This window comes from Protopterus annectens, chromosome 6.part0, assembly GCF_019279795.1.
Source record: "Protopterus annectens isolate FY-2018-M chromosome 6.part0, PAN1.0, whole genome shotgun sequence".
Taxonomy (NCBI): domain Eukaryota; kingdom Metazoa; phylum Chordata; order Ceratodontiformes; family Protopteridae; genus Protopterus; species Protopterus annectens.
In genome coordinates, this window is record NC_056737.1 from 1,538,078,276 (window position 1) to 1,538,102,483 (window position 24,208).

A 24,208-nucleotide genomic window follows, 5' to 3' on the forward strand; every position below is an offset into this window, starting at 1 on the left:
TAAAGAAACCCAGTCTAAATGAGAATAAAAATGGGATGACCTTATCTGCTGTACAGATCAGTTTTTCTACACATCAAGGAACCTTTTCCTGGTTTTAGAGAGGTGACAGGAAAATGTGGTTCCGGAAGTCACAAGGCTCTTCCTAACACTCCTATGGGGACAGATCCCCTATGGCAGAGGGGGATCTCTATTAACTGTCATCACCCTCGTGACAGAGGAGGACCACAAAATCAGGGTTTTAGGAGTCCTTTCTCTAGCAAAGTCCATCAATGCAACTGAAGGTTTGTGTGGCTGCTCTGCTCTGGAGGCAGGTGGAGGATACTTATTCCTGCATCCACAAACTTGCACAGTCATCACCAAAGACACATGGGTGCAAAGGATTATTTCCGGAGGATATTGAAATACAAAAACTGCTGGAAAAAAAAGAGTCATCCAAATGGTCCCCCCCAGACCAACAAGGATTGGGAACTTATTAAAGATTCTTTTTGGAGCCAAAGAAAACCCGGGACATGAGACCCATCCTGGATCTCAGCAACTTAAACCAATATGTCAAACAGTCCAAGTTCTGAATGGTCATGGTTCAGTCTATTTTATCATTTCTGGGAAAGGCTGAATGGATGTGCTCGATAGATCTGCAGGATGCGTAGTATCACATCAAAATAGACAGGCATTCCAGGAGATTTCTTCTTCCAGCTGGGAACCAGTCATTATCATTTCAGAGCTCTGGCTTTTGGTCTCACCACAGCCCCCAGGGTGTTCACCAAATGCATGGCAGTGATTGCAGCTCACCTGAGACTGCTTGAAATCTGGGTGTTTCCATATCTTTATGACTGGCTCATCTGTGCCCCCACCAAGCATCTACTGATTCAAGCCAGAAACTACTTGCTCCAACTATGTCTTCAGCTGGGAATTACAATGAACTACGCCAAGTCTCATCTCTCCCTTACTCAAGTCCTGAAGTACATTGGGGGTCATCTGAACACAGTTACCCAGCTCACAAGTCTCCCTGAATCAAAGATAAATGCATTACAGGGCCAAGCATCCCAATTACTGTCTCATCCTTCCACGCTAGCAAGGCTGGTTTTGCAACTCCTAGGATCCTTGGCAGCTTACATAACTCTAATACCACTAGCAAGATATTGCACGAGGGTACTTCAATGGATGCTGGCATATGCGTAGGGTTTAACCCATACGCCATCAAAGACAGGAAGGCCAAGTTGGCCCTGAAAGGCCTTCTTCCCTCTTCTGAGGCAGCTGCCTCATCTTCGGCTTTGGCCACAGCGGCTGCTGTGGCCGCCTCTCCTTCTCTTCCCCTGGCTTCTCCTCCCTCCCAGGCTGGGACTCAACCTCCTTTGCAAAAGCCTGTGGAAACAGAGTGGAAAAGGGGCAGAGAGAAGGAGAGAGAGTCGAAGTCGAGAGAAAAACATAAGAGGTCTCCATACCTCCCTTCACCGGTCAAGACACTTAGGATCCGTGACTCCCCTCGGCTCTGATCTCCGAGGTTTTCCCCGGAGCCGGAGGAGACACACTCTGCATCTAGGGCCTTGGTGCCCCAACCTGCAAGGTCAGAGTCTGTGGCCTCGTCAAGGTCCACCCGGTCTTTATCTGAAGTCGACATGGATAAAATGATGAGGAGGTTCATTCATAGTCAGATCCAGATAAGGGTCTTCCAGCCCACTCTCCCTCCGGAGGGAGGAGCTCACTTCCTTTTTCAACCGATTTCTCCTTCTCCAATCCGTCCACCAGGTTCAGAGCATTCAGATCCAAGGATGGCTTTAGTCAAGGGGTCGGCACCGACGGTACCTGCTTCCTCGACGCCGACAGCTGCCTGGAGCGTGTCGGATCTAACCAGCTTGGATCTAAGCCGCTCTCGGAGCTGAAGCTTGGGTGTCAGATCCGAGGGAGTGGAACTTTTTCATCGGCTCTGCCTTTGTCAGGCCAAATTCCCTCCCTCGGAGCTCCGTCCACTTCGGGCCCGGCACCGATTCTGTCATCATATCCGGGGAGACTGGCCTCCTTATTGGTTCTACAGGAGGTTCATTCTCCCTTGGCATTCAATGTAGTAGAAAGGGTTCTCTCCGCTGGATCGAGACCCCTGATTATTTTATTTATTTTATTTTATTTTACATGTGTTGACCGGGCTAGTCTAACTGGATACATGTCCATTTTCAGTAGAGGCCCAGGGAGAAAAGCTCCAAACATGAACAGTAACAAAGTTAACAATATATAAAAGGACATGTATATAAAAAATACAGTACAGAGGTAGCATTGGTTAAATGAAAAATATAGTAATATAATTATGGACTATAACCATTGTACTAAAGGTTAATTAAATATAAACTAAGAAACACAAAACAGAGTAAGATCATTGTAATTTTACTTTTAATATAAATAATGAGGAAAAATGTAGGTTTGGAGGCTTAGGTTAGTGTGAGGGGAAAGGGATTTGAGCAGGAGGGGCAAAGGATTTCAGTCTGGGTTAGCACAAGGACAGAGCCACTGGGTTTTAAGATATTCTTGGATATGTTTTTTGAATAGAGAAGTAGAAGCTAGGGTAGATAGTTCAGTGGGGAGCAGATTCCAGTTTTTACCTGTAGTATTAGAGAAAAGAGAGTCACCAGCTTTGTTGTTAGATTTGATTGAGGATACCAGACGTTTATTGGCAGAACGTAGTGTAGCTAGATTTTTATATGGTGAAGTCAGATCAGTGAGGATAGGGGTATTATTGGGGTAGTGCAGGATCTTATGAGTAATAAGTAACTGTTTACTGAGTATATGGTTCTGTATTTCTAGCCATCCTAGTTGTCTGAGGTTAAGGCAGTGGTGAGTTTTAAAGAGAGAGCATGTGATGAATCTAGCTATGTTATTATAACAGTGAGAAAGTTTGGAGAGGTTGTTTTTTGATAAGTTAGTATATATGGCAGAAGCGTAGAAGAGGGTAGAAATGAGGTGGGTTTGGGCAATAGTTTTCCTGGCTGAAGGGGTAAGGAATGGTTTAATTCTATAGAGAGTACCTATTTTTTTGTTAACAGACTTTATGGTGGAGTTAATATGGTCATCATAGTTAAGCCGATTGTCAATTGTAACTCCTAGTAGCCGGGTGGTAGTATCTGGGGTTATATTGGTGGCATTGTTAGAGGTAATGGTAAAGAATGGATTGGGTGATTTATGAGTCGGAGTAAAAAGTAGTAGCTTTGTTTTTTTTGGGATTAAGGAGGTGGCAGTGTTGCATAAACTAGTTTTCAACATTTTGGAATACAGTTTGGGTAAGTGACTGGAGGGAGGCTAGATTTTTAGCAGTACAGATTAAGGTTGAGTCATCTGCATATTGAATGCAGGTGGCTTGGGGTGTGTTCAAGTGTAGGTCATTGATAAATAAGGAAAAAAGAAGGGGACCTAAGATAGAGCCTTGTGGGACTCCAATATTTACGGGAAGTAATGATGATAGATTGTTATTCCAAAGTACTGCTTGTTGTCTATTTTGAAGGTAACTCCTAAACCAGTGTAATGCTTGTGGATTAAGAGAATAGGAATTTAGTTTGTTCAGAAGTAAGTTATGGTTGACCCTGTCAAAGGCTTTTGACAAGTCAATAAATAGTGCAGAGGAGAAGGAGTTATTGTTCCGATTTTTATTTATAGAGTCAGTGAAGGATAGAAGGGCAGTGGTGGTACTGTGGAATGGTCTAAAGCCATGTTGGCAGTTTGCTAGTAGGTCATTTTGTAGTAGGTGGTTAAGTAGTTGTTGGTGAATACATTTTTCCATTATTTTAGATAATGGGGAGAGTAAGACAATAGGTCGAAAGTTAGAGAGCTCAGTAGAGGATCCACCTTTATGAAGAGGGATGATATGGGATACTTTCCAGGGGGTAGGAATTTTACCTTCAGAAATAGTTCTATTAATAAGGATAGATATGGGGTAGCATATAGCTTCTGCGGCAATTTGTAGGTATTCTGATGGGAGACGGTCAGCTGATGGGGTACAAGGTTTCAGTTTTTTAAGTAGCTTGTAGATAAGAGATGTACTAACAGTTTGTAGGTGAAAGGTAGGAGTTGAAGAATTGGAAGCATTTGGTAGGGAAGTAGAAGAGGGAGGTAAAGAATTGGGTAGGGTTTGTATGGCTTCTGTAAAGGAGTTGTTAAAGGCATCAGGGATTTGGTTGGAATTATTATGGTTGAAACCTGATGGGACAGGAGTAGTAGGGTGTCCTGGCTGAAGAAGTTTGTTTATCCCTGACCTAAATTTTTGTGGTGTATGTTCACTGGATTGTTGGAGGTGAAGGTAGTAGTCTTTTTTGTCCTTAAGAGTGTCTTTTTTGGTAGCATTTCTTAACTGTTGAAAGAGGAGATGATCAGATGGACATTTGGTAGCTTTCCATTTGGCCCAGATTTTATTTCTGAGGAGCATTTTTTGCTTTGTTTGTTTAGTTAGCCATGGAGCAGTTACTGTTCTTATTCTCATAATGCGATAAGGTGCATGGTAGTCTAGAATTTGAAGAAAGTTAGTGTTGAAGTAGGTAACAGCCTCATCAAGTTCAAGATGGATTAGAGGTGACCAGTTACATGCTAGCAATTCATTTAGGAAGCTATCTGGGTTAAAGTTTTTTTTGAGCAGGAAGTTTTGAGATTATGAGTTGTTGAAATATGAAGTTTTTGTCTAGTAATATAGGTAAGCATATGGTCGCTGATGTTATCAGGGAGGGTACCTGGAGTATAAGTATTAGGGTGGTAGTTGATAAGGATCCAGTCAAGAGTAGTTTCTTTCCTGCTAGGTTTGTGGATTCTAGTGGGAGCAGTTATTAATTGAGAGAATCCAAAGAGATTAATGTGGTTAGTAGGGTTCTGGGTACTGCAGGTGAACCAGTCTATGTTGAAGTCAACCAGTACAATGGTCTCCTGAGGTAGTTGGTTAGATAGGTAACTAAGTATGTTTTCAAGAGTATTAGTATTGTTACCAGGGGGTAGATACATACAAATTAGGTAGATATATTTGGAGTTGTTGATTTGGAGTTTGATAGACAGTGCTTCAGATTTGCTGTCTAATGATGGAAGCACATTACAGGGGGAAACTTGGAGATTAGATTTGTAGACAATGGCTATACCTCAACCTTTTTTGTTAATATGGTCACATCTAAGGATATTATATCCGGGGGTGGGGGGGGGGGTAATTTCATGGTTTAGAGTAGATGGTTTTAGCCAGGTTTCTGTGAGACATAGAATATCAAATGAGTGTATATCAAGGAGTGCATGTAGGTGGGAAATTTTATTGTTAACACTTCTAATATTCAGGTGAGCTATTAGGAGGGAGTTAAGTCCTTTAGCTATTGTAGGAGTGTTGGGTAAAGTTGTATTATCAAGGTTATTGCTTTTGTCATTATTGGGGCCAGGGTTTGGATGAATATCACCGTCTAGGAGGAGGTGATGTTGGTTATAGTATAGAAATTTAAAGATTTTGTGGAAATTATTAAAATTCTTTTTAATAGTGAAAGAAGTCATGTGGGTAGTTCTGTGATATTTTGGTAGAATATAATTAGAGGTACTGGTTATGTTGCTGTGGTTAGGGGTATAGATGAATGAAGATGGAGAAGTTTGTTGGAAATGATGGTTTTGTTTAGATAGAGTATGATTTTCAAAGAAGGTGAGTGAATAAGGTATAGTAAGAGAGGCTATTACTGTAGTTAAGAGTAGTGTGTGTGCAAACATAGTTTTGTGTGTTGGGGACATGGTAGTGAGCAAATTTGAGATGTGGATAGCTTGAAAGTGAGGAGAGGTGGAAGAAATGAAAGTGAATGTGACACGAAGTAGAGCAGGGTTTAAAGTAGTCAAGAAGAAAATTAGTAGAGGTAGTGAAGGAGGTGGATGTGGGAAGTAGCTAGTATAGAGGATGGTTAGGATAGGTAAGGGAGTGGTTATTGTGAGAGGTAATTAAGGCTAATTAGGAAAGATAGAACTAGGGGAGTGGCATAGTGATGAGAAGGTTAGTGATAGGCTATGAAAGATTAGGGGAGGTTTTTTTGAGGTATAAGTCTAGGAGCACTGGGGGTGTGTGGGAATTGGGGGTAGGATAGGGGAGCGGAGTGAGCCCGAAGGGCGAACGGAGCGGGCAGACCAAAGTAAGGTAAAAGCAGTGAGAAAAAACAATCAGTAAGGTAGAAGGTAAGAACAGAAGTCAGTAAGTAGAAATCTAGATGTTGTGAGTGTGAGGAAGGGGAAAATATAAACAGAGAGAGGGGAAACCAGGGTGAGGAATGGTTAACCTAGGAGTAGTGCAGGTGGAGAGGAGGGTTAGATAAAGGGTTTATAAGGACAGTGGATAGTTGGGTGCAAGGTAAGTAAGGACTATGGAAGAAGAAAAGTAAAAGGAGAAAAGTGCAACAAGCCTGAAAAGTTTAAAGTATGAGGTGGGAAGGGTGACAAAGAGAAAATTAGAGGAGGGTAAAGACTGTCATCTAGTGGCCAAAGTCTGTAAGTACCCAGTAAGGAGATCTTAGCAGTTAGATGCAAATAAAAGGAAAAGTAATGGAGAAGGGAGAGGTTAGAGGGGTATAAGAATAAAGGTTGGTACAATGTCTTAGAGACAGGCAGGGAGAGCAACAGTAGTAGACAGGGGAGGTATGGCTGCTGGGAGATATGGCAGTTTAACTAGTACACCTAGGAAGTGTAGTGGACTAGTATATACTTAAAGTATAGGAAGGAAAATAATAATTACAATCTTAGGCTTTTAGTCCAAGGGCGGTTAGATACCCCAGGTGAGGAGCTACCCAGGCAGGTATAGGTAGGTGGATATTGCTGTTCTTTTGAGTCCAATAGGGCACAGCCGGGAGTGGATAAAGTGAGTATAGTAGGTTTGCACATCTGGGGAAAAATAGAAATAAGGGAGGAGAAGGTTAAAATAACACTGGGTAAAACAAGGGAAACATTACATTAGCAGTACAGACTTAATAGAACAAAAAGAAATTTGGTCAGATATTAATAATCAGCACTAGGAGGAGATATCATCATATAATAGGTCAAAATCTTTTGTATTAAAAGAAAGCATCAATAACAGGATCAACAACAGGCTAAAAAACAGCAATGCAAAGGTCAACAGCACAGGAGCAATTCCCTAAAGTACATATCAACTCAAATATCTGTACCACGGCAGCAATACTTTGATATTGAATTAAGATAAGCCAATGTAAGATGCCAAATATAAGCTTGAAACAGAGCCTATGAACTAAAGTAGGCCCATTACAGTTAGAACACAGTCGCTAGATTCAACAGGTCAGTTAAAATTAATAAGCTATCTTTCAGCAGTTACAGTCAACTCAATTCAAGTGGAAATTGAATGAACAGTGAGGACAACTTAATAGCTCAATCACAGTATTATGTAAAGGATACGACTATTTAATCCCTAAATACAGGATGCAGCTATAAGTATCTATCACCCTGCTACTATTTCAGGTCCCAGGGTGGCAGTAAGGATTCAGCTGAGGCAAATTATAGAGTTTTTACCTTCCTAAATAATTTAAAGAACCCGAAACTGAACCAAGTTCCAAATAATGTGCGCTACACAGGCATCTCCGACACGCCTAGCAGTTTGAAATAACAAGGTATCTGGGAAAACACACTCAATGGCATCCAGGTAATTAGGTGATGCTGTCACTGTATTTTAATTCCTTTTGGCGGAAAAGGTACGAGTATACTAAATATTAAGCCTATTAGTGAGCATAAGTGAGCTCTAAAGCATCCAGGTATTCTAGATATGCTGTTGCTGTGTTTTAATTCCTTTTGGCGGGAAAGCTAAGGGTGTACTAAATATTTAAGCCTATTAGTGAGTGCCAAAGAAGCCTTTGTGATCGGCAAGGTCATAGATTAAAGATTTAATAGTATTGCACCACTCTTATAGCTACAATGTTCAAAGAGGTAATCTAGTCAAATTCCGTGTTCCTAACATCACTGCAGAAAGCAATCGTATAAGTTCTAAGTGATGTTGTCTGTCTTATTAGTTAGGAAATTAGCCGTAGCACCAAAGAGAAAGCACATACAATGACTAGTGTCCAGTTCGAGAGCGGCAGAGATTAAGCCTAGCTGTTGGACTAGCTGCAGCAGCAGGGTAAAAGCCCAGTCACTAGTCGCTAATCAGTACAAATACATGAAAGCTGGTAGAAATTAACTTAGAGGATTCTAAGCAGGGTAAAAGCCCAGTCGCTAGTCGCTAGTCAGTACAAATACATGAAAGCTGGTAGAAATGAACTTAGAGGATTCTAAGCATAAAGCTAGCTGCAGCAGCAGGGTAAACGTCCAGTCGCTAGTCGCTAATCAATCAGTACAAATACATGAAAGCTGGTAGAAATGAACTTTGAGGATTCTAAGCATAAAGCTGGGGATAAATAACTTCACTACAGGGGTAGCAACTAACTCTACCGCAGTTAGCAACTAACACTACCGCTATTGTTTGCTCAGGGGTCAACAGGGAGTTAAAAGCACTAAGGCTTTAACTGTAATTAAATATTACACAGATCTGGTTAAAAGCTGGTTGGGCAAGTCACTAATGAATCAAGAAATAACTACTGTTACACGACCCAATTCAGTCAACGCGGAAGCATTCAACTGGGACCTGGTATAGCAATGCAGCAGTTAAGGAGCCGCGGTAGAGGTGGCAGGTAGGTGAGATACCCAGAATATAAGTTGAAAGAGGCGATAAGATAGTATTGTAAATTGGTGCAGAGAAAGCAGGTAACAAAACATAAAAAGTCAAATTTATAGAGGCAAGGCTTTAAAAACACAATACGACATGTATTAAAACAGACTTACATTGGTATACAAATGTAGATGTCAGGGATCGCTCAGCAGCCACGTGCAGAGAGGGGGATTAAAAATGGCGCCTCTTGGGAGCTAGTCCCATATAATAGTTCAGGCACGGATGTGACAGGCTGGGGGGAGGAGTAAAGTATAAAAAGCAGAATGGAGACCGGAAGACTAGGGCAAAGTGGAGGTGCAGGCTGGTAAGAGAAGTAGGTTAGAGCAAGGGAGGAGGAGGGAGACAGAGTTAGACTGGGGGTAGTTTTCACAGTAGGGAAACTTTATAGTTATAGGGGAGGTGGAAAAAACATCAGAGTTTTGAGGAGGGAGTTAGCGATGTATACAATGGATAAAAGAGGAGGGGGAGATTAATGAAGGCAGGTAGAGAGATAGGGACAATATCTACGAGAATAGGAGAGGGAGAGTGAAGGGGTGAGTATCGAAAGGAAGAAGGGGGTGGAGAAGATAGAGTGTGGAGGCTAGGTAGGTTTTAGACTAGGTAAAGTATCAGGGAGAGACCAAAGTAAGGTAAAAGCAGTGAGAAAAACAGTCAGTAAGGTAGAAGGTAAGAACAGAAGTCAGTAAGTAGAAAGGCAGATGTTGTGAGTGTGAGGAAGGGGGAAATATAAACAGAGAGACGGGAAACCAGGGTGAGGAATGGTTAACCTAGGAGTAGCGCAGGCGGAGAGGAGGGTTAGATAAAGGGTTTATAAGGACAGTGGAGAGTTGGGTGCAAGGTTAGTAAGGACTATGGAAGAAGAAAAGTAAAAGGAGAAAAGTGCAACAAGCCTGAAAAGTTTAAAGTATGAGGTGGAAAGGGTGACAAAGAGAAAATTAGAGGAGGGTAAAGACTGCCATCTAGTGGCCAAAGTCTGTAAGTACCCAGTAAGGAGATCTTGGCAGTTAGATGCAAATAAAAGGAAAAGTAATGGAGAAAGGAGAGGTTGGAGGGGTATAAGAATAAAGGTTGGTACAATGTCTTAGAGACAGGCAGGGAGAGCAACAGTAGTAGACGGGGGGGGGGTGTATGGCTGCTGGCAGATATGGCAGTTTAACTAGTACACCTAGGAAGTGTAGTGGACTAGTATATACTTAAAGTATAGGAAGGAAAATAATAATTACAATCTTAGGCTTTTAGTCCAAGGGCGGTTAGATACCCCAGGTGAGGAGTTATCCCCTCGGACTCCGCCCTGACCCCCTCGGCTCTCTCTACGATTCCCATCATTTTAACAGAAGGACAGCCTGTGCTTGAGGAGCTTCAGACAGTTCCCCCTGAGGAACAAGTGGCTTGCGATTTCCCCCAGGAGAGCCCCACCGGAGAGGTGCCTTGCAAGCATACGTGCAAGAGGAGGCACTTGGACTCCCCTGAGTCCCTCACTGAGGATACGGACTTGGATGATGGGGGAGGTTCCCCCAGGTCACCTCCCGAGGATGTCTCCTTTGGAGACATCATGGAAATCCTTCACCAATGGGGAGGTTGGTCTACCCCCAAGCCACCTTCTGATGAGTCCATGTTCCTGGAGGCTTTCGGCATGGGCCCATCTACTTCCTGTGTGTCTCCTCCCACAGATCCCTTGGCGGATCTGGTCATCTCTCGGGCATGGAAGGAGCCGGACACCATGGAACCAATTCCCAAAAGACCTGACAAGATTTTGAGTCCACCTTCTGATAGGCCGGCATGGAACAAAGGCTCCCCAGTAGACACTATGGTGGTAGCAGCTGCCACAAAAAAGGAACTAGCCCAGGAGAGTTCCTTGGTTCATCCTCCTGACCGAGAGTCGTGGATGATGGACCGCCTAGAGAAGGGGGTTTATGCTTTAGCTACCTTTTCTATTAGGGTGCTGAGCTACCTGGCCCATGGCATGAGACTCCAACACGACCTGGTAAAGGAGCTGGGGGAGTCTCCCTCTAGGTCCATGTCGCAGGAGGACAGGATGTTGTTCTCCGCGAGGATGGCCATTCTGAAAACAGTCTCCAACACGTCCATGCGACTCCATCCACATGCCACTTAAGGAGTGGCTAGGGTGGCTGGGTCCGGCGTGTCCATGAGGTGCAACACCTGGCTCAGATTATGTCAATTTTTGGAACCTTTTAAGGCATCTTTTGCCAATGCCCCTTATGATGGCTCTACTATTTTTGGTAAGACCATCAAAGAGACATTAGTCCAGAGTGTGAAGGATGGGAAGACACTGTCTGCCATCGGGATCTGCTTCTCGAACCCTCAAAGGTCTTTTTCCCAGAACCAGAGAGGGCAAAAGAAGATGTGGTTCCGGAAGTCACAGTATTTCTGGGACACTCAGGACTCTTCTTCCCCCAGAGGCAGAGGGGGACAGAATGGACGCCAGCCCAGAGGCAGAGGGGGTCTGAGGAATATTGGGTCTTGAGAACCTTTCTTGGACAGACCCGGGCAGCAACCCTGAGGGGTGACCCGACTGCTGTACTCCGGAGGCAGTTGGAGGACGATTGTCCTTGCACCTGGTGGCACGGTAGTCCATAACATCATGGGTGCTTCAGATCATATCCAGTGGATACTCTATCCCCTTTGTGGGTCCCCCCAAATCTTCCAAACACCTCCCGGATGTACCACCCATGCAAAGGGAGGCAGCAGCACAGGAAATATCCTAGCTGCTAGAAAAGCGAGCCATCGAAACTGTCCCCCCAGATCAGTCCGGATCGGGCTTCTACTCCAGGTTTTTTTTGGTGCCAAAGAAAAAGGGGGACTTAAGGCCTATTCTGGACCTTTCTACCCTGAACCTGTCAGTTGCCAAAGAGAAGTTCCAGATGGTCACACTACAGTCCATCATGCCATACCTGCAAGAGATCGACTGGATGTGCTCGTTAGACCTCCAGGATGCTTGCTATTACATAAAAATGCACAGAAGCTCCAGGAGGTTCCTCCGCTTCCAGCTAGGAGTCAATCATTACCAATTTTGAGCCCTACCCTTTGGTCTCATCACAGCCCCCAGGGTGTTCATCAAAGTGATGGTGGTGGTAGTGGCTCACCTGAGGCTTCAGGGGATTCATGTCTGTCCATACCTGGACGATTGGCTCCTCACTGCTCCCACCAGGCGTCTGCTCTCCCAAACCAGGGATTATTTCTTGATCCATGCCCTGCTTTTGGGGATCACAATCAATGCATCCAAATCACTCCTAGATTCTGTACAGGTGATAGACTACATTGGTGCAAGGATATATACTTTACAGTGCAAAATCTTCCTGACCTCAGCGAGAGTACAAAACCTGAGGATGCGTGTCTCTCTAATCTACCATTCTCATCTCCCAACAGCGGAATCAGTGTTGAGGGCCTTAGGTTCAATGGCGGCGACCATAATGTTTCTCCCATGTGCCAGTTACATATGAGCATTCTACAGTGGACTCTAGCTGTACAATGGTCCCTGTTGGAACTTCCACTGGCGTATCCAATACAACTCAGTCAAGTCTGTCGGTCGTCCGTCATATGCTGGATGTGTTCTCCGGACATTTTGGAGGGACAACCCTTTGTTCTAACCCCGGCCCAAGCCACAATGACCACGGATACCTCACAACTCGGGTGGGGGGGCATTGTTCGGGCAGGACAGTCCAAGGCCTGTGGTCCCCTGTAGAGACCAGCTTGCACATAAATGTTCTAGAGATGAGGGCGGTCCTTTTAGCGTTGCAGGCCCTTCATGCCTTTCTTCCTCTGGGAACGATTGCAATTCAGTCAGACAACATGTCAATTGTCTGGTATATCAATAAACAGGGAGGGACCAGATCTTACCCTCTTTGTCACAAGGCCATGAGAGGTGTGGAAATGGGCGATCTCCACTGGTCGCTTTCTCATCGTAATGCACATTCCGCGATGGTCCAACATCTTAGCGGACAAGTTAAGTCAGATTATTCTGATGCCTTACAAGTGGTCTCTGAATCTTTCAGTAGCGGAACAGATCTTCCGCGAGTGGGGTCAGCCTTGCTGCAATCTCTTCGCATCTCCTTCCAACGTGAAGTGCAGTAAGTTTTTCGCTCTGAACCCCCTGCCGGGGGAGTCCCCCAGAGATGCTCTAGTACATGTTTGGCCTCCCGGTCTTCTGTATGCTTACCCTCCAGTACCTCTTATTCCGAGGTTCCTACAGAAAGCTCGTCGACTGGGGAGTAAAGTGATCCTCATTGCCCCGTTTTGGCCTCGCCAGGTATGGTTTCCCTTCCTTTGGTCTCACCTTCTGGCTCCGCCTTGGATTTTGGATCCCATTCAGGATCTGATTTCACACCCTTTGGGGATTCCTCATCTGAATCTGGACAGTTTGAAGCTCACAGCTTGGCTGTTCCAGTTCCCGTGATTGCTAGGCCTCCTGGATTATCCTCCTCAGTTAGGTCTATTATGGTGGCTGCTCATAAGTCTTCGACCAGGAAGGTTTATCGCAGCAAGTGGAAACGTTTTTCCTTTTGGGCCTCTCAAAGGAGTTTAGACCCCTTCACGGCTCCTATTTCTGCCATTCTTGATTTTCTAGCTGATGTTTTTCAACACGGAGCTAGTTCTTCTACTGTCAAGGTTCAGTTGGCTGCCATTTCTCATTTTCATGTGGGTGAGAATTCTGCCTCTCTAGCCTCCTCCAGACTGTGTAAAGCCTTTATTAAAGGCACTTTTTTGTTACACCCCCTGATCGAGGATCCTGTTCCCCCATGGGACCTTATTATGGTTCTTCAAGCTTTGGTTACTCCGCTTTTCGAACCTGCTGCAACCGCAGATCTGAAATATTTATCTTGGAAAACAGCATTTCTGGTGGCTATTACCTCTGCCAAAAGGGTTTCAGAACTGCAGGCCTTGTCCATCAAAGTTCCTTATATGATTTTTCACAAAGATATGGTTTCCCTTCGGAAAATCCATCCTTTCTTCCTAAGGTGGCATCACCAGTCAATATCAGTGAGACCATCAATTTGCCTGTGTTCTTTCCTAATTTTACTAACAAGATTGAATACAAACTCCAACTGCTGGATGTTCATAGGCATTTACAATTCTATTTACACAGGACAAAAAATTTCCGTAAATCTGATCAATTGTTTGTATCATTCTATAAACCTTTTTTGGGGAACCTATCTCCAAGGTCACTGTTGCTCGATGGATTTCTTCATGCATCCTTCAGGTCTATAAGGACAGAGGCATGCCTCCTCTGGGTCAGGTGAGAGCTCATTCCACTAGATCAATGGCTAATGTCTGCGGCTTTTTGGTCTAGAGTTTCTTTGGATGATATTTGTTCTGCACCTACTTGGTCCTCATCTCATACATTTATTTCTCATTACAAATTGGATTTGACTTCCAGAAGGAGAGCATCCTCATTCCATGAGGGCCTCCCAGGAGTTTAGTAGCTGGGGACTCTGTCCCACAGGTGGATGACTAAATGAAGTAAACTACTTCAGATAAAGAAGTTATGTACTCAACATAACGTTCCATCTGAATAGTTCTACTTCATTTGTCTTCAACAGTCCCACCCTCCTTCCCCCAGACCATGGCATATGAACAGCCTACGGGTTTCAGTTATAGATCACAAGTATGTTTTCAGGTCGGGTTATCAGTGTAAGATTCAGCAAACTCAATCTGGGGGTTGGAAGGTAGTGGAGGTGTATTATGGCTAAGGGGAGGAGCTTGGAGCTCGCAGCAGGTGCTAGTAAGGTTGCCGGCTCGGATCCGGTATCCCACAGGTTGAAGACAAATGAAGTAGAACTAGTCAGATGGAACGTTATGGTGAGAGCATAACTTCTTTTTTATTTACATTCTGTTGACTAGGTTAATTCCACTACGCCAGTGGCCTCTTTTCAGGGAGTAACAACAGGATACAAAATCAGTCACAGTCACAGTCACCAAGTTGCAGTGAACACAAGGGCATGCACGAAATAACTTAATATAAAATTTATTAACTTCGACAACAATACTGGTTGAGCGCTTTCATCTACTGGTAGTAGATGAAATCTACTACCAGTAGATGAAAGCGCTCAACCAGTATTGTTGTCGAAGTTAATAAATTTTATATTAAGTTATTTCGTGCATGCCCTTGTGTTCAGTGCAATTTGGTGACTGTGACTGTGACTGATTTTGGATCCTGTTGTTACTTGTTGGCCTGTCCAGTCGTATATTATTTTTATCTCTTTTCAGGGAGACATAAAATGGTATTCATACTGACTAAGGGAAGTTTGGCCAGGGAACCGGGGAATGTCCCCTACGTTTTTTTTTCAGTACATGCAGTGGGATCTTTTACATCCACCTGAGCTAATGTTAACTCATTCTTACTCCCATTCATAGCTCTAGTGCATAGAGACATTTCAGTTCTGTTATCCAAGACTAGGATATTTGGGTATGAGAAACACTAGTAATTTAAAAACAAAGCTGTTATATGAGACTAATCACAGACCTTGTACAGTAGTTCTGATACACCATGCTTGTTTCACCACCATAACAAGCACAGTTCTTAACTGCCTCTGATTTTGCAGAACACCCTTGATTTTGCCCTATATTTTTGACTTGACATCTTGGTTGCTGTCAAGAAAGCTCCCGCCCCCTACAGTTCTGACTGGGCCCATGTCTTACATACCATGGCTGTATCCCTGCACATGTCCACCCCTACTACTACACACCTTGCTAACCACTGGGATACCTTAGTGTCCAATGTATCTATGGTCCCCCATCCATGATAAGGGCAACATCATTATACCACAAACAAATTAAAGTTGATAATGTACTGATCTGTAACAGAAAGTGTAAATACTTACGAAAAACACTCATAGTTTACGAAAAAAAGCACTACTCTAATGTAATCAGTAAGGCTAAGACAATCATTTAGATGAATAATTAGAACTGTAACATGTAAGATCAGGATTGAGGAAATCAGTCTCTTTTTGGCAGTAAAAACTGCTGAATTATGATTTTGTAGAAGATATTGCATGATCGACAGACAAAGCAATAAGAGATAATCTTCATATTTCCAGTCATATTACCATTCATGAGACTTCAAGGATTTCACCCTTATTCAGTTGCTGTAGCTGGTATTTATTCTGACAGCGTCAGTGGCTCATGAATTATCTGAAGTGTCAGGTAGCTTAAGTGTTTTTAAGTATGGGAGGTACCTTCGCTAGTGGTTCTGAAGCTTCTGACTGCAGCATGTCATCACCGTGGAGATCTCTGACTGAAACTTATTCAGATTCAGCACAGCAGTAATGTTCTTGAGGACTGTTTCTGGCTCCATTTGTGACAATGATATATTAGTGATTTTATTACATGAGTCAGTATCTGGACAAAATAGAAAACCAGCAGCATTCCTGCAGGCATGTTCCTATGTAGGAAGGTCTTTAAGTGCTGCTGCTTCTAAGAAAGCTAAGGTTGATTAGTGTTAATACATTTTCCTGGGCTGCCAATACCATCAACCTATGGAATTTTGCCAGTAGTCTGTTGAATTCTGTCCCATTTTCTAATGTTTCCAGTAAGTAATCGGAAGTGGGGATGCCTGAATGTGACAGCACACTCTTCTGAAGTCCTTTAATTTCCTTGCAGTTTGTTCTCTAGGTCTACTGACAAAATTAGAACTTACCACTCTTAATGGCAAGGGAGTCATAACAAGGGTCAGTAGTAAACTGTAGAAAACTATATCGAAAATATAAAAATATTTTCCGGAATGAGTGGAAACATTGCGTTATGTTACCCAATGTCACTAACCACGCATAGCTCTTTTATACTGCAGGCAGCAGAAACTTGTATTAATGACATAAATGACTAGAAAATCCATTGCAGTGCGTAGATGCTTTTAGTAGTTTTTCTTAAATATCCACCGAGTATGTCGTCTTCAAGACCTTGAAACACCAGTTTGATGCAGTTCAACTTATTCCTGTTAGGAACTCATTCATTTACTCATGCTGAAATAAATTATGATAAAAACCTGATACTCACCTGTGCCTGTTTTACTAAAAAATTAATATGTTAATCAGTTAATGAATTGTTAACCTTGGCTATACATTTAGCTGTATTATTTACAGATATTTAAATTCAGTTAAGTAAATGGTAGTTTTGCAGCACTGTGGTTGTACTTTTCTGGGACGTGAATATTTGAAGATGGCTGATTAAATATAAATAGCCCGTCCTGTGACTTAATGAGTGCTGCTATGTGTGGGAGCATACTGCAAAGTAATTTAAAGTGTTCCATCACAGTTTGGACATACGTCATGGCTATTTGTAACTTACGTGTCACCATGTATTTTCTATCACACCTCACTTAAATTTTATCTGCAGTTTCGTGATAAAAAGCTTTGTAAACGTTTATGTTTTTTAAGCTCCCAGGCTGAACTTGAACAAATATAAATAAATAATAAATCTGCCCATATAATTTTATTGTATCCCTCACTGACATCAGTTGAGAAATTGAGTGTAGTGCATCCATAGACTTTAATGGGCAGGGCTGTCGTGCATCCATTATACTGAGGGTAAAGTTCAATGAACTTTTCATCGATGCTGTGCAGGGAGCAGTAAAATTTTACAAAGGATTTCATTTTCTGAACGACTGCATAAAGCAGGCATTGTAAGAGAGAAAATGCAGGGTGGCACTGAAGGTACCACATGTTGTGGTGCATTAAGATATGTGAAAAGGTTTGCCAGAACACTTTAAATATGCATTAAAGCACTGTCTTCAACTCCTTTGAATGTATTGAATACTATTGCGTGTTATTATTTTGTATATTTTAGGTTTATTAAGATCTCCTTTTTCAACCATTTACATTTTCTTTATTTATCAATCCATCCCATGCTGTTTTCCAGTAGTTTAGATGGCTGGTCTAATTCATTGTGCATGTACCATATGTTAAAGTGTTTTACTGCAGATGGAACACAGGTTCATAGGTAGGTACTAGGCTATCGGCCCAAGGGCCTAAGTAAGGGGCCTAAGTAAGCCTAGCCAACAAGGTTCCCTGGCTTACGCCACCCAAGAAAGTTAATTCCCTGTGCCCCTGTCAAGCAGAGCCACAGAAGTGACCCCTGTGGTGTATTTCCTATTTCCCATCCACTCATCAAGATTTTTCTTGAAGAGTGCTAATGAGGAACCTTGCTTGATATAGATGGGTAGCTTGTTCCAGAGTATAGGAAGTCTCTTGGACAGGAATCTATCCCTCCAGCATGTCCTGTTTTTTGTGGTGACAAGATTTAGGCCCCTAGAGCATGTAGCTCGGAGGGATTGGATTTCTTAAAGTATAGCATGTCCAACAGCTCTGGGTTTAACATAGCTTTATATGTTAGGCAGAGATCTCTTCGGAGTAGGTGATATGCTACAGAGTAAAGCTGGAGTTTTTTGAGACGGTCAGTGTAGGGCATCTGTTTGAAGCCAGTAATCCTCTTTGTGAAGTACTTCTGTGGCCTTTCCAGCTGCTGCAGATGTCTTGTGAGGTACATTCCAAAAGGGGTGTTGTACTCTTTAATGGGCCTAATGAGTGCCTAGTAGAGCGGAACAATGACCTCTCTTTTCCTGGATGAGAACCCTTTTGTGATGAGGTGTGCCACATAGAAGGATTTCCTGACTACTGTGGCAATGTGATTATCAAAGGAGAGACTACTGTCCACCTGGGTCCCAAGGTCGCTTATCACACATTCGGCGTTAAGTAGACTGCTGTTTATGTGGTAGTTCATGGGTACAAAGTTTTTACCAAAGGGGATGACAATTCACTTTTTTGCATCGAGCTTGAGGCCATGCCTCTGACACCAGGCATCTGTCTCAGTGAGGCCCTTCTGTAGGATGTCCACAGCATTTGGGGACTCGACTATGGCTCCTAGCTTGCAGTCATCTGCGAACTTCGTTAGCCAGAGGCTTTCTGTGTTAGCCTGTACTTCAGAGAAGTAGATACCAAACAGGAGAGGTCCCAGGATTGAACCCTGTGGTACTCCACTTGTCACTGGTTTGAAGCCAGCTTTGGAGTCTGCAACTTTTACAGTGTGGGTTCTGTTAGTGAGCCAGTTGGCAACCCATCTTGTGACGTAGGGATTTATACCTAGTTTAGTGAGTTTAGCCTTTCACAAACCCGAACTGGGTGGGGTCCAGAGCTTGGAGGTTACCAATGTCTTTGTTTATGAGTTCCATGATGATACGTTCCATGGCCTTGCAGACCAGGCTCGTCAGGCTAATAGGGTGATAGTTCCCAGGATCAGTGGTGGCTCCCCCTTTGTGGAGTGGGATAACTGTTGCTGTGTGCCATTCAGTGGTACAAAGCCTGACGTGAGACTATTATTGAACATGGTGCTTAGGTGGGGAGTCAGTTCGTTCTGAAGTTCGTGTAAAACGCAGCCTGGGATGTTGTCCTGTCCCATGGATGCTGTGTTTTTGGTTTTAGAGAGTGCAACTTTTACCTGCATAGATGTGATTACAGGGACTCTGCATTCTTCCTGTATAGATATGGGCCCTTTAGGGGGTGAAAGGGGGGTAAAGTTAGCACTGAACCTACCTGCCAGGATGTTGGTAATATCAGTTGGTTCTATAATTTTCATGCTGTTGTGCTGTAACTCAGAGCAGATCTGGATGTTGCCATTGAGATTCTTGATGTAGCTATAGAATGCTTTGTGGTTGCCCTTAGAATCAGTGGCGATTTTATTTTACATTATTTTACATTTACCTTTTGCACCATGGCAGGCGCTCCTTATAGTGTTGTGGTGCATTTTCCTCACATTTCTTAATTTTATTTCTCTCTCTGTCTTTGTTGTTTAGTAAATCTTTCACAACTAGGTATTTTTCCTACTCTGAAGTCTTCTGCCTTTTTTGACAGATGACACCAAGTTGGGCTAATGGAGAGATGAGTCCATAGACTTTAATGGATGCATTTCTGCCTGTGTGCAAAAAATTTGGGTACACCCAACCCTAAGATTTCTGTGACATCAGTGGGGATTTCCTAGATTTTTGGAAGGCTATTGTTTAATAAAAGTGTATAAAAGCTTTTTATTTAAAAAGGATCAACAACATTATAAGTGACAGAGCAGAAAATGCATCATGGCACTTATGGCATGCATATGTCATCTGTAACAAATCACTTTTTTTTGTCCTGTTTGATTTTCAAATTCTCAGCTATGACAGCTATTTCTTCTGTCCAGTCACTAATGGCACTAATGGTTTGATCTTTTTATGCATGAGAGGCTATGGCTGGGAGTCAGAGAAATATTACAGCTAGTGTTATCTGGTCAACAGTGCTGTGCATAATAGTGCAATGGTGTTATTCTGTGATTTAGGGACATAATAAAGCTGATCAGAGCAGCATCTCATTAGCAGCTTATTATCATGTCTCTCGGTTAAACACTAGTGCTGTTAGGGCTAACCTCTCTAATGTTCCCCCTGTCGACCAATGTATTATGGTTGCACAGGTACTTACTAAAACACACACACACACACACACACACACACACACACACACACACACACACACACACACTCACACTCACACTCACACTCACACACACACACACACACTCACAGGGTCACACTCACAAATACACATAGTTGCACGTATTTGCAGATATCCAGACAGCTTCAGTCATTCTCTTATATATGCCCCCCCCCCACACACACACACACACTGACTTGCTGTGGCTCTAATAACCCCACTCATGACATAAAAGTGAATGGGTGTATGCTTACAAAAGGCTGCATACACTTTTTTCACTTGGTTGCCCCAGTAGCATGGTAGAGTTATTCTGATGCAAGCAAAATTTCCAGGGAAGGGCACATAACTAATTTGCATTAGGGAACTGCTTAATTAATTTATTTATTGCCCTTTGTTTACCAGGAAGTTCTGACTGGGCATGTTTCCCTTTGACCAGAGTCCTGAGGAGAAAAGCTGCACGCAGAGATAGAGTATTCAATACTAGTTTGTAAAACATAAAATACTACAGTGTAAATACAGTAATAAACATAGTAAAACATAGTAATGCAACAGTGTAACATTTTATAAGGAAGTCTTTTGCAAGGAAGTCATCTATACATAGATACAGTTTTGTCTGCCATTACATGTTAGGAGAGGATTAGGTGTTGAGTACATATATGTTAGTGATAGTAAGCTTGTATACTAGTAGGTGATGATCTTATGCTAGTCTTGCATAAGATCAAGTGACGCGTTAACGCTAGAAGTATAGAGCCCACTGTTATATTAATGTTAGATGAGCCTCTAGAGTAATAATGATGTTTATTAGCAGAACTGTGAACAAGATGATGTAGAGTAGGTTCAGTGCATGAATAAGAGAGTCAGCACATCAAGAGAGTAACTATGCTGTATATGTGCTGTTGGGACAATGAGGGAGTGAATGTGCAATGTATTTGCTGTCATTTGGATAGATGTTTTAATAAGTGTGTATATATGTGAGCAGGGTCAATTTATAAGCAGAAGACATGTCAAAGTGTGGAGTAAGTGTGCTGTATAGCCGCAGTCATTAAGGAGTTAGTTACCCACAGGTGAGAGAGTAAGGAAGGTAGATAGAGTGGAAAAGGTAGTGAAAGTGAGGGTAGCCAGGAGCCAGGCACGAACATATCCAGGAGGTTATTAAGTGTTACTTCAGTTGTGTTTTGAGGGGCTTTAATTTATTTTGTTGTTTCAGGGAGAGAGGAAGTGAGTCCCAGAGCATGGAGACATAGCTTGAGTAGATTGAATTACTTTAAACATTAAAAGCAATGTGAACTGGAGAAGAAGAGCACTACCCCAGGAAGAGAACAAAAGGCAGAGGAAGGGGGGTACTGGTGGATCTGTACAGTGATTTGGACTCCAGGCACATCAGTGGAAAAGGATGAGAGACCAGCGAACAGAAGAAAAGTGTGAAACAGAGTAATTGGGAAGGTGAATCTAGTAGTAACAGTGTGAAAGATTCCAAGTTGCAGAGTAGGGAGGGCAGTAGGTACTGACTGAAGTTTTGGATCGTGCAAAGTTAGTTCAGCTAGCTGGAGCAAAACTGTATCAGAAAGGACCAAATTCTGGATGTGGGCCTAATCAAGGTCATAGAAATCAGGGCTCTCCAAGGGAAGGTACCATTGACCAGCAGTGATCACACCACAGTGTGGTTTGGGAAGAGAAAAGTAAGACTAAAGGGGCAAAGATGATGGGTTGGCATTTCAGGGGATTGGAGTATGAACAGTCTTGGTGGGCGGCCACGGTGGTGCAGCGGTTAGCATTGCCGCCTCACAGCAAGAGGTTCTCTGGTTCTATCCTCGGCTGGGTGCCTTCTGTGTGGAGTCTGCATGTCCTCCCTGTGGTCGCGTGGGTTTCCACTGGGTGCTCCGGTTTCCTCCCACATCCCAAAGACATGCTGTAGGTGGATTGGATACTCTAAATTGGCCCTAGGTGTGAGTGTATGTGTGTGTGTGCCTTCTGTGGAAGGTTGGGCACCGGGCTGGCAACTCGACACCGTAAAACTCCACTGCCAATCATGAGCGGACAGGTGATCCGTTGTGGCGACCCCAAACCGGGAAAAGCTGAAAGAAGAAGAAGAAGTACGACCAGTCTTGCAAAAGAGTCCGAGATTAATTTGGGGATAGGGATAAACTGGCAGAATATAATAGGAATGGGAATTGATCATGGATTCAGTACTCAATACTGTGGACAAGGAATGAAGAAAAGGTAAAAAAAAAGAGAGAGAGAGAAGACTGCTGTAGCTACATAGGAAGATGAGGCTTGCTAGCCGATGATGAATCAGTAAACTGGTGATGTTGCACTTCTTGAGAAAATAAAAATGTGGTTTCATCAAGCAAATTAAATATACTTCTTTTGTCAGTATTTTAGCTAAAACAATGGATTTTATAATTGAAACTGCAATTTAACCATATACTACCATGTTTATGGTTTTATAGAGGTAGTTTAAAAAATGCTGCACTAGAGCTTTAAAGAGCTGTCTAAGGGGTATTGTTTCCCTCTGCCATAATGCAAATGTAATGTAATATAATGCATACCTCAATGTGAAGTTTGTGTGCACTTCTATATATTTTTATCCAAAAATGCAAGTTAACAAGTAAGTAAAATAACTATTGCATTAAGATAAAACTGTTATCAGGAAACTATTTGTAAACAGCATTGTTTTTTCACTATAGTCCTTATTTTCTTGTCTCTGGTTTGTGAAGGATGTCACATTGTACACTTCAATACTCAGGCAGTGAATAGACATTATCACATCTCTTGTCACCTTCTGGTGTCACCACAAGTTTGTCTGAGTCATCACAACTACAAGACTGAATGCCCGTCAGGGAAATGGTATTCAAACGGCATATACATTTTATAGACAGTCAGACCACACCAGGCTTGGCTAGACATTTGACTTGACAAATATTGCCAACAATTCCTTTTTTTTCACTCCTTGTAAAGGTATCATAGGAAAACGGAAATGGTGTGAAGGGAAAAGCAGGACTTTTCATGCACAGCCTTCTGGTGCTGTACTTCTTTTTTGTTTCTCAGTAAACATCTTTATTGGTGATGCTACATATAATTTACAAAAACATAAAATATGATACATCAGTCTGTTCAAGCAGACCTTCCAGATGCAGTCCACTTTTCTTGACATTATAATGCTATCATTTTAGCTACTGCTCACCGTAGCTCTTAAATTCTTCACAGCATGCATCAGTCTATCCAGCTGCGGTCATGTGTAAAGCATGAGTCAGCTGATCTAAGATTATTAGGCTGTCTCTCAGTATTAACCTGGTAATGTTTGTCAGTTAGTAATGCCCACATCTTCTGAGTTTGCATTGTTATGATCACTGGTCTCAGTAATCAGTGGCACCACAGCCTGTCTCAACATGCACAGAGCTTGTGGGTAATCCTGTCTCCACAACACATACATGTGTAACATATGCAATATCTTCTTTTTCCGCTCTCATAAAGTGTAGTATGATCTAAATGCACCCTTGAGAACCCATAGCACCTAATAAATCTAAAAGAAGATTAGTTTGTTGGCACTGTTGTGCCCATGTATTGAAAATATAAGCAGTAAGACATGAAGGTTTATACAGTCTACATATATTACTACACTTTCATGAGGGTTGATAAATATAACACTAAGAGTCATGCTGCAAACAACATAACTAGCTGTCTCACGTCACCCCATTCCGAACAGATTAAGATTCACACACTATAGATGGCCCTAGGTGACTGCGGTGGTGGTGCTTCGGTAGCGTTGTCACCTCACAGTAAGACGCTGTCCTGTTCAATTCTCAGCTAGAACGTCTTCTGTGTGGAGACATGTGTGAATGGGCCTACCTTCATTGAAGGTTGTGTGTCAGGGCTGGCAACTCGGCACGTAAAAATTTACTGCCAATCATTAGCAGACCGGAGTTCTGCTGTGGCGACCCCTAACCGGGAAAAGCCGAAAGACACAACAACAACAACACTGTAGATGGCCCTAGCTGATTCACAAGTTATCACATTTGATGACGGACAGCAACTTTTAGTCAAGAAGAGTCACACAGAT

General features: G+C 42.7%; 1 protein-coding gene across 2 annotated transcripts in view; it reads left to right on the top strand.

Annotated features, from left to right (window-relative positions):
* Positions 1-24,208, top strand: part of PRDM5 (PR/SET domain 5) — a 2,968,604-nt gene that overhangs the window by 1,782,831 nt on the left and 1,161,565 nt on the right. The gene's annotated exons all lie outside the window — the stretch shown is intronic.